Raw genomic sequence first — 11,043 nt, forward strand, 5'->3', positions numbered from 1 at the left:
TCTGAGAGGACAGCATTCCTCTTAGCACTCTCTGAGAGCAGAGAGAAGGGCTGAGGTGCAGGAATGCGCCATCCCTGTTTAAAAGAACACCAAGGAAGCCAGAATGGTTGGAACACAGGGACAGAAGAGAAAAGAGATAGTTCAAGGCTAACATGATGAGAACCAAGTGACATGGCCTGATGGTTAATTTTATGTGTCAGGTTGGAGGATGTTTTTGGACGAAATCAACATCTAAATTAGTGAATGCTGAGTAAGCAGACTGCCCTCCATAATGTGAGTGGGTCTCATCCAGTCAGCTGAAAGCCTGAATAGAACAAAAATACCACAGTCCACAAGCAAGAGGGAATTCTCCAGGTGCCTGCCTTCAGACTTCTTCCATTGTCACTCCTGGGTCTCTGGGCTACAGGCCTTCAGGCTGGGACTGCACCATCAACTCTCTTTGGTCTCCAGGCCATGGGCCCACACTGCAGACTCTGGACTTGCCAGCCTCTTGTAATCATGGGAGCCATCCCTTATGATGAATCTCCTATACGCAGACACATCCTATTGGTTCTGCTTCTCTGGAGAATCCTAATACACACAGGAAGCACTGATGGTTGTGAGCAAAGAGTTACACAATCGAATGCATCTTTCATGTCTAGCTTCCAAGTGGAAAATACACTGCAGGGAGGCAGACATGGAAGCAAGGAGATCAGGTCAAACAGAGCTCAGTAATCATGATGAGAAATGACAGTGGTCTGCACGGGAGTGGTAGAGTGGATGTGGTGGGAAGTAATCGAACTTGGGATATATTTTGAAGGTAGAGCTGACAGGATTTGCTGATGGAATAATTATTATAATCATTGTAAAAATAAATTATGACAGAATGTGGTAAGAGCCATAATTAAGGGACACATAAGGTCATGTAGGATCAAAGATTAAGGAGAAATTAGTTCCTCCTGGAAGGTGAGGGTTCCTGGTCAGAAGAGCACTGAGATGCATTAAAGCGACCTTTGGGTTGAGCTTTGAAGAGCAAGTCCCATGTACAAGGTGGAGCAAAAGAACATTCCAGGCTGACAGAGAGACATACCCAGAAGCAGGTGGGCAAGAACACACAGGGCGCATCCAGGAAAGGTCCCACTAGCCTCGTGAGACCTGAGCAGAGGTCCTAAGGGGGACATGCCTGGAAAGGAGTTTGAAAGGGAGATTGGGAAGGTAGACAGGGGTGTCAGCAGGCACTTTATCCTATTCTAATCAGATGATTGTACATAAGAAGATGCATTTGAAGAGGGTGGTAATGGACTTCTGGGGCCTCCCAGGCCAATGGAAGAACCTGAAAAGCATCTTCAATCCCAGCTGAAAATGGCTGGTGACCCCAAGCAGCTCACACTGCCTAAGTCCCAGAAGCAAGACCAGCGCTTTCAGAATCAAGTCCATGGGTGCAGACTTATATTCATCATCTGATGCCAAAGAAAAAGTTATTTCATTCTAAGATGAGAAAAGCAGTTGAGCTATTCATTCCTACAGCTTAAATTTGCCCTCCGTGCCTGCTAAACACATTTTTTTTTTTTTTACAACCTGGCAGCAATCTTTGCCTATTAAGCATCTCTGGCCACAGAGAAGTGATATTGATTTATTTTATTTTTATGGCCAGAGGTATTTATTCCTATTTGCACCCGTGATTCTTTATCCCAGCTTTAAAAATATCTATGGTGGTGGCAGATCCTGGAGGTGATGATTCATAACTGGGGACATTCGGAGGAAGGGACAATGAAGGTGAATGGATGTTCATCATGACTTCTTCCTGGAGACAGAGTGAGCATGCTTGGTTCGGCTAGACAAAGTTGAAAAGGACTCAAAATCAGTGCAAAAAGAGGGGTCCATGGATTCTAACCAGTTATCTCATTCCTCTAGATCCACTATGCGTCAATTGCAGTGCTCAGAGCGGAAGGTATGGAGATGGAGGTAGGCAGGGCCTTTGGCCACAGAGTTTACAGTGGGAGTCAGATGTGCCAATAAAGCAAACCATCATCACAGAAGATGGGCATGGCTTTAATGGACTGCAAACACTGTTAAGGGCAGTGAGAACTCCAAAGAAAGAACTACTGGATCATCCCAGGGAGGTGAAGAATGGGACCACTGGGAGGTACCCTGCAGCTGAGATGTGAGGAAAGCAGTCATGAGACAGACAGGGTAAGGGCATTCCGCACAGAGGCAACCATGGTAGAGCAAACGATGCTTCGAATATAGTCTGACAAGAAAACTCCAGCAGTCTGTCTGCTCAGCAGAACTTTACCAAAGACAAAAGTTCAGCCACTCATTTCACACTAGCTACTTTTTGAAAAGACGTAAGGCCGTGGGCTTTGTAAAGAAATACACGGCAAGCACTTTGTATTTCCAGTTTTAATCAAAATGTCTCCATAACTGTCTTAAATTCTGCCAGGGCTGGGTCTGTGGCAATCCCTCCTTCTGTGATGCTCTCACTGGGATCAGAAATTACTTCAGTGGCACCAGCAAAGTGGGGCAGGTCTAGGGAAGCCACTGGCTACTCTAGGGACAGACAAAACCACAGGCAGGAGAGAAGGTAAAAGAGAAAGGATGAAAAGCAGCAAAAGGATGAAAAGAGCAAAGACAAAGAGGGGAGGAAGAAGGGCCAAGAGAAGAGAGGATCAGCTTCATTTGAGAGCTGGGGAAAGGCCTCACCGACTGCCACACAGGTTACTATCCAGGCGCAGGACCTACATCTACTTCGGTGTGGCTCACTCACAGCCTCCAGGGGTCCTCAAGCTTGAGGCAAGGGATGGGAGCTAAGAGCTGGCCAGAGGAAGATGCCTGCTGCTGCCCCAAGGGGCCTCCAGTCTGAAAGCTTCCCAAGTATCTTACAAATACCTTAGACCTTAAAAATCAAAACAAAAGGAAGTGGCTCCAAATAACAAAAGTAAAACTGAGATTAAGTGTTTAATTGAATGTCTACAAAATGTAATACTAGGTCGGCTCCATTAACTGTTCAATTTAGTAGTCCTCAGAAAGTCATTATATTAGAAAACCATGTAAGGTTTCTCATCCCATGAGAAATCTTGAATATGGATGTAATTTCTAAAAATCACCTATTGTAAATAATTTTTAAATGAAAATTAGAAAATAATTTTAGGGGCACCTGGGTGACACAGCGGTTGAGCATCTGCCTTCTGCTCAAGGCGTGATCCCGGCGTTATGCGATCGAGCCCCACATCAGGCTCCTCCGCTGTGAGCCTGCTTCTCCCTCTCCCACTCCCCCTGCTTGTGTTCCCTCTCTCGCTGGCTGTCTCTATCTCTGTCAAATAAATAAATAAAATCTTTTAAAAAAATAATAATAATTTTAAATTTAATAGCAAAAACAGAGAGAGAGATAAATTTACTGGGGTCTATGGAGGCATTTCAGATCCTATCATGTACTTGGGATGTTTAAGAAGATCTGGGCTGAGGCTTCATGGGTAAGAGGGCCCAGGGCCCACAAAATCCTCAGAAGAGCCCTGGCTCTTGATCCTTTTCTGGGACTTCCTACCACCGTCTTTCACCAAGACAACAAAAACTATCCAGAACCACTTTGAGCGATTCAGAATATCCTCTGGTAATAAATAACGTTCACTTGGAGCTCTGTTTGATTACACTGTCAGCGTAGGCTCCCATTCTTGGAATGTTTTCTGGAATTCCCAGTAAGTAACAGAATGCCTTCCCAAGACGTCGCTTTTCCTGAGGGCAGGATTTACTTGACAAGTAAATAATTTGATGAATGCCTATCACAGTGCTTAGCGCATAGTTAGTGCTTAATAAATATTTATCTAATGGGCAAAAGCTCCTTCTAGGACTCCACGATGCTTTATAAACCCCCACCTCCAATGCAGCATGCGTCTACTGCCCTGCAGTTTCTGGTGTTTCGCGTCTCTGGGCATGAGGGTCTGCTCCGCTTAGCTGTGCACTCGACGAGGACAGGGTCTACACTACACTCACAATGGAAGACCTAGCACCTAACACGGTGCATCCTAGGTGCTCAAAACGTAGCTGAGTGAATGAGAGGTTAAAGGATAAAGAGATAATAAATGTAAAGATTAAATCAAGGTTTTCTCCTAAGGGGTCAGCTCCTACTAATTCCAGATCTAATAATAATCCCACCCGCCAGTTTCTGAATGGTTAGTGCGCCACTGCACGCCACACACTTTTCAGTGACGCCCCACACGTGTGTGAAGAAGGCAGTAGTAAGACAAGGAGACCGAAATTCAGGGACATGAAGCAAGTCGCCCACGGTCATACACCTAGGAAGTGGTGAAGATAGCATTTGAACCGGTAATACTGATGTCCTCGCAAACAAAACAAGCTTTCTTTTACTCTGTTCTATACTACTGCCTTGCTTGCTCTTTCCACGAGACTCAAGATCTCATGGACATGAAGGGGATCAGAATTCCTGCCCAGAACAAACATACACAGAACAGCTCCCCACATCGATTGTCCTGATGTCCCAGGCCCAGATTCTGACCGTACCCTTCAGGAGGGGGCCGCTGCCCACTAACCATGCAGTGAGCACAGACAGGAGTGGAAGCAAGGCAGACACATGAGTCAGTGCAGCGACCCTCTGAACCCCTCTGGAGGGGGGGCCACACACTGTGAGGGAGAGGGCGCTGGCTCGGGACCAGGAAGCTGGGGCTTGGGCTCCTCAAACTGGCTGCGTGATCCCAGTCAAGCCTCCTAGCTTTCCTGGATCATCTTCACGGCCTCCTCCGTGCTAATGTCTTCTCTGTCTACAGGCCCCATCTCACCTCCACCTTTTTGCATCCCAGGGGACGTGCCTCTTCTCAACCTGGCCATCATGGCCTGTCTCACCGCAGAGGATGAATGACCTCAGGAACTGCAGCCTTAACCAGCGTAACTGCCAAAACGGCCGCTAGTCTTCCAGGCGTCCGAACGCCCAGCTAACGGCCTGCCTCAGTTAATAGCGAGCAGGTTGAGTTCCTTCGCAGGTTAATTACACACTGAGTGGAGAGCACTTCCTTTCATCAGTTCTAAATTTGCTCCCTTTTAATTCTGTCAAGTGCGGCCTCTTTCTCCTAGTAGGGGAAAGGGCAAGCGGGAGCCTGCAATTGGCTTGCTGCTCCCATTCATTACACTCGCCACCTCAGGAAGTGCTCACCCCTTTCCTCTGCTCCTTTCAGAACGAAATGTGTCCTCTTTCTTGGTGTGGAAGTCGTCCCGTCCCCCATATCCATCTGTTCTGCCCTTCTGGCGCCCTTTTCTATTTCTGCTGTGTCCTATCCAGATGAGGTGAGCCGCAAAGTGAAGCTGGTAGTCAAGGTGAGGAGAGAGTGCAAATTTCCCGGATAGAATAACAATTCTTCCCCAATTGTGCTCCGGTTCTCTCTTAATGCCGACTAATGTCTCACTCACCTTTTGACTTACTCTTTCCCTTTAGAAACGAAATCCAATAGCGTATTCAAGATAACTAGTAGATCCTTTTTACCCAAAAGTGTGCCAGTAATTTAAGACTCAAACTCGGAAGTTTAAATTTCTCTCTCCAGTGGTACCTGGGACCTTTGCTACTTTTTTCTTTGTCAATACATAATGTCATCTTCCCAAGAAAGAGAAGTTTGTTCCTTGAAGTAAAACAGCATACTACTCTCAGGCCCAGGGATCCCAGGCCCAGAAGACATCTGTGCACTTGGCACAGATTCCCTATAATTGGATCTGGATGTGGCATTCAAGGCCATCTAGCAGCTACCAAGCCCAAAAAGTTTAGTGGGTTGTCCCAAGTATGCCATTCTCCATTTAACCACTTAACAAATATTTCTTGAGCACTCACAATAAGCAAACACCTTCATAGGCATTGAAAACACAGGAGTGAGTAAAACATATCTAATCATAACAGCTACAGTTGCTGAGAACTTGCCAGGCATTCTATAAATCACTTCATATGGTATCTCACGTCATCCTCCCCACAACTATGAGGAGAACACAGCTATTCTCATGCTCATTTTTCATGTCAGAACACTAAGGCTTAGAAAGGTCATGAGCTTTGTCCTAGGTCCCACAGCCAGAGAGTTGTGGAGCCAGGAGTCAAACCAAGAAGGTGCGACATCAGATTGTGGCCCCGCCTTGGCAGGCTCAGCCTGCTATCTGGAAGCCCGCTGCAGCCTTCCTGTAAAGCTGGGCTGAGAGCTTTTCCTCTCACGATGGGATACCGATTATTTCTTCCAGCTCTCATCACTCCACCATGTCTCAGCCCATCAAGGGCTTTTTAGCTATACCTAAGTCCCACATTAACATCTGAGCCCTAGATGATACCCAAGCAGTTTTCAGGCTTCATAAGTGACACCAATAGTTCTGAGGTTCAGGGCTTTGGATTCAAAAATGCCATCTTAGCCTGATTCACAATGCTATTCCCAAATCCAATGCCAGAACCCAGAGCAGGGAGCATCGGGACATTACTGAAAGAGGGTGCTCACCAGCCCTGCTCCCGGACGGAGCTTCTGCTGGGCTCCTTGAGGCATGTGAGAGAGGAGCAATGTTCATACGTGTACATCTGGGTTCTGGATAATGATGAGAATAGGTAACATCCAGTGAGCATTCACTATGGACCAGGCACTGTGCCAAGCGCTTCCCCCACATTCCCTCATTTAAGACCCATAATTGCCCTATGAAATAAGTACTATTACTTTCTTTAACAGAAAAGGCTGAGACACAGAAAGGTTAATTAACTTGCCCAATATTGCACAGCTAGGCAAGATTCAAACCTGGGCTGTCTGATTCCAACAGAGGAATTTAGAGGGAAAGTTTCAATGATGCTTAAAGAAAAAGAAACTCATAGATAACCATGGAGGTCAGTGGCCCATAGACAAAGGCTCCTGGCTCTCCTACACAGAACAAGCATAAGGATTTTTCTCTCCTGTGCTCAGGCCAGCCATGTGACTGGAATCCAGGAGCAGAAAGAGAAGCCTCTGCCCTTCCCCAGTAGCTCTGTCTGCTTAAAGCTGTGGCTGTTTATTACTGACTTCTCCTGATCTAATGGGAGTTGAAATTTCCATTAATTAAGAATATAAATAAATAAATGGGTAGGAAAGAAAGCGAGATGGTGGCGTGGTGCCCAGAAGGCTCTGCTGAAAGCAGCCAGTTCACGCTTCATTAGCATCTTTGCTTCTTCTCCAAACCTGCTAGCACAGCCTTTCTCTGACACACACTCAGGGAACTCCAGCTTGGAGGGGATGCTTTGGTTTCAGCCTTCGGAGCTCCTGTGCATTTCTCATTGGCCTTCATGGTCTTTAAAGACCAGCTTGCCCCAAACCCAGGATACCTCCTCGGCTCAGTCTCCCTCTTTCCCACAGTACCTTCAAAAAGAAAGCTATTTCTGCAGGTTCCCCAATGGGAGCCTCAATGCAGTCACAATGCAATGTTGTGATGGTGACTCAACTGGTCATTAACATTTTCTTGGTCAAGTTTTCCCCTCAGCTAGGTCTTTATGCTCCTCAGGTCAAATCTCTTCTCACCAACTTGGGTGGAAACAGCATTGCTAGAAGTGAGCGTTTTACCAGCAGGCTGCTGCTGTCGACCAGAAGCAAGAGGTGGAAGGGAGAAATGAAGAAGGTGGGACAATGGTGGGAAGTCCATTAGACCAGCAAGCATGCCCGGCTCACCTGCCACCCTGGGCTTTTGGTCAGATACAAAGTGCTGGGAGCAAGTTCTCTGCCCTCCATGTGCAGCCACTGCAGGAAGAAGACACAATATGACAGCAGGCAGCATTTAACAAGGACAAAACTGTGCGCTGCAGACTTCATACAACAGAGTGCAGGAGAGATGATGGGGGTGGTAGAGGTAGGAAGAAGGTCCAGAATGCCTACATGGTAGAGGTGTGGAGGGAGGACCTAGGCTATCACTTGCTTCACAGCTGCCCTGCCAGCACAAGTGTGCTGTTATCCTTTGCTACAGCGTAAATAGAGCTAATGGAGAGGAGGGTGCCATTAGCACCTCCCAACAAGCTGTCCCATGATGCTGCTACTTTCATTGAGGGCTATGCCATCCTGGAAGCTGGGGCTCGCGTTCGGCCAAGAAAGGATGGTAGACATTCCATTCTGCTTCCTCATGAAAAATAGGATTAGCAGCTAAAATGGGTGAGTGGAGCTGGAATCAATGGAGAATTGTTTCTGAAGCGGAGTCAGAGAACAGAGTCACATGCCAAACAATGCAACTGGGCCGCTGTCTTACACCATCCACAAAGGATTAACTCAAAATGAAAAGGCAACCTACCAAATTGGAGAAAATATTTGCAAATCATATATCTGATGGGGGCTATTATCCAAATTATATAAAGAACTCATACAACTCAATAGCAAATAAACGATCTGACTAGAAAAGGGGGCAGAAGATCTGAAGAGATATTTTTCCAAAGAAGACCTACATATTGGCCAACAGGTATGGGAGAGGATGCTCAACATCACTTATCATCGGGGAAATGCAAATCAAAACCACAAGGAGACATTACTTCACACCCACTAGAATGGCTATTATCAAAAAGACAAGAAATAACAATTTCTGGTGAAGATGTAAAGAAAAGTGACTTATGCACTGTTGGTTAGAATGTAAATTGGTCCAGCCACTACTGGGAAACACTATGGAGGTTCCTTAAAAAACTAAAAATAAAATTACTATATGATCCAGTAATTCCACTTCTGGGCATTTATCTAAAGAAGAAAACACAAATTAAAAAAAACAAATTATGAAAAAAAACAAATAAGAAAATACAGCCTGAACAATGTTTAACGTGTATAAAATCTTCTGTATATATAAACATTTGTTATTAATCTTTGTTTCTTTTTAAATAAAATGTGGGATTCTAGAAGATCCTATAAGAGTACCCAAATTATACAGCCTTCTTTCTGGGAATAAAAGGAAATATAAAAATAAAAAATAATAAAAATAATAAAAAGATGTATGCACCCCCGTATGGAAACAACCTAAGTGTCCATCACAGATGAACAGATAAAGAAAATGTGGCATATATACACAATGGAATTCAGCCATAAAAAAAGAATAGAATCTTGCCATTTACAACATGTATGGACCTCAAGGCACCATGCTAAGTGAAGTAAATCATACACAGAAAGACAAATATCATATGATCTCACTTATATAGAGAATCTTCAAAACAAATCAAAAAACAAGCTCATAGATACAGAGAACAGATCAGTGGTTGCCAAAGGGTGGGGGGTGGGAGAAACGGGTGAAGTGGGTCAAAAGGTACAAATTTCCACTTATAAAATACCTAAGTCATAGGGGTATAAGGCACAGCATGGCAACTATAGTTAATAATGCTGTAATGCACACTTGAAAGTTGCTAAGAGGTTAGGTCTTAAAAGTTCTCATCATGTAAGGGAGCGAGCACAAATCCAAACGTGACTTACCCACAGCCCTGCCTTGGTAACAAAGAGAGAACAGTCTTGTCCCCAAGGCCATTGCTGGGCAACTTCATATTCCATTCTTCATGGACAAAAATTGTTTAAGAAAAAAAAAAAAGAAAAGGAGCAAACAATTTACTTTAACACTTGCTGAACAGTCTCCTTAGGAGAACTGCAAAATTGGGGGTGGGAGGAAAAGATGCTTTTGTAGGATAAAAAATTAAAAAGAAGGAAGAGACAAAGAGACATAAAAAATATCCAATAGCCTGGAGCCACACAGTCAACCTTGTTTCGGGTGAGAAGCCCCAGAGTTGGCTTGACATTTGGGGATTGACTGCTGGATACAGAGCGTTCCTGGTCAAGCAAAGCATTTATGGGGACAAGAGTTATGAAATTCCCATCTGCTGAGGTGGCACCCTTGGCAGGAGCAGCTCCATCTTGGAACAGAAATTTATTTCAACAGACCCCAACCTTGTTCTTATGCCCGCCTTCCATACTTTGCTTAGCTTCCTTATTTTTTTCCCTAAAAGGTAAGGATAAGGCAGCAGCTGCGGTTCCGCTGGACCTGTCTCTGGCTTCGGCAGAGTTAGGACGGCGCTGACCAGAGACGCCCCTTCTTCCCGCCTCCCACCAGTCCCTAACCTCTCCTCCAGGCTCATCTCCAGAACCATCTTCTCCGCGACCCTCTGGCCCCGCGAGCAGCCCGCAGAGCATCTTGGGCTTCCTCCTCGTCGCCCTGGACCATGAGCTCCGGGGTTCACCCGAAGGACTCCACCGCCCGCTCCCCAGCACCCGCGGGCATCGTACCCACCTCTCTCGGGGCTTCCACGCAGCAGCGATGACGAAAGAGCTCGTGAGGGCGTGGGTCACACCCCGCAGCCCCTGAGCCACCGCGGTCCCGGAGCAGAGCCGAACCAGACCCTGTGGGCCTATGGGCTGGGTGCCGCCGACTTCCGGAAGGCCACTTCCGGCGCGAGCACGTGACACTCATCAGGAAGATGCCCAGCACTTGATTCACCCCTGCAGCCTGCGCGGCCGCGTTCTCCTCCAGAGGCCCGCCCTCTAGCTCGGCTAGGAGCCCCGGAGCCCAGCAGCCTAAGAGGGGCCCCACTGGCCTCTCTCCCCCGGAGCCAGGGCTTCCGCCTGAGCCTCTCCCTGCCCCCACTGGGCAGCTCTTCGACCACCCTGCACCCTCTCCGGAGCGGTGGGCCAAATGGAAACAATGAAGCTTTTTTCAGGGATTAAAAAAAATGTAACAGTAGATTCCCTGCAGTCAGCCTGCTTCATAGGTTAACCTCATCAAAAGAGCTTCACAGTGTAATTATTATAAATATTGTCCTATTTTGGATTCTTGGAGGTTGGGGTTAAACTTCAGAGTCATTAACTTAGTAATTTGGGGGGATGTTGGGTGTGAATACGGGCAGGGACGCATTTTAGGGCATTAGAAAGAGCTCATCCAGCATTTCTAGCTTTCTTCCAAATTAAAGTGCAAATCATGTCCTGTTACATTTCTTCTGCCTCTCAGTCCCTGCCTAGTCCTCTCAGAGTTTCCAGAGAATAAGCTCACCCACCTTGATTGTTTAAATGAGAAAGGAGCTGCTATTCTTAGCCAGGGAGATTCACTTGTGTTGCTCTAACAGCCTGCCTT

Source organism: Ursus arctos, unplaced genomic scaffold, assembly GCF_023065955.2.
Source record: "Ursus arctos isolate Adak ecotype North America unplaced genomic scaffold, UrsArc2.0 scaffold_2, whole genome shotgun sequence".
Taxonomy (NCBI): Eukaryota; Metazoa; Chordata; class Mammalia; order Carnivora; family Ursidae; genus Ursus; species Ursus arctos.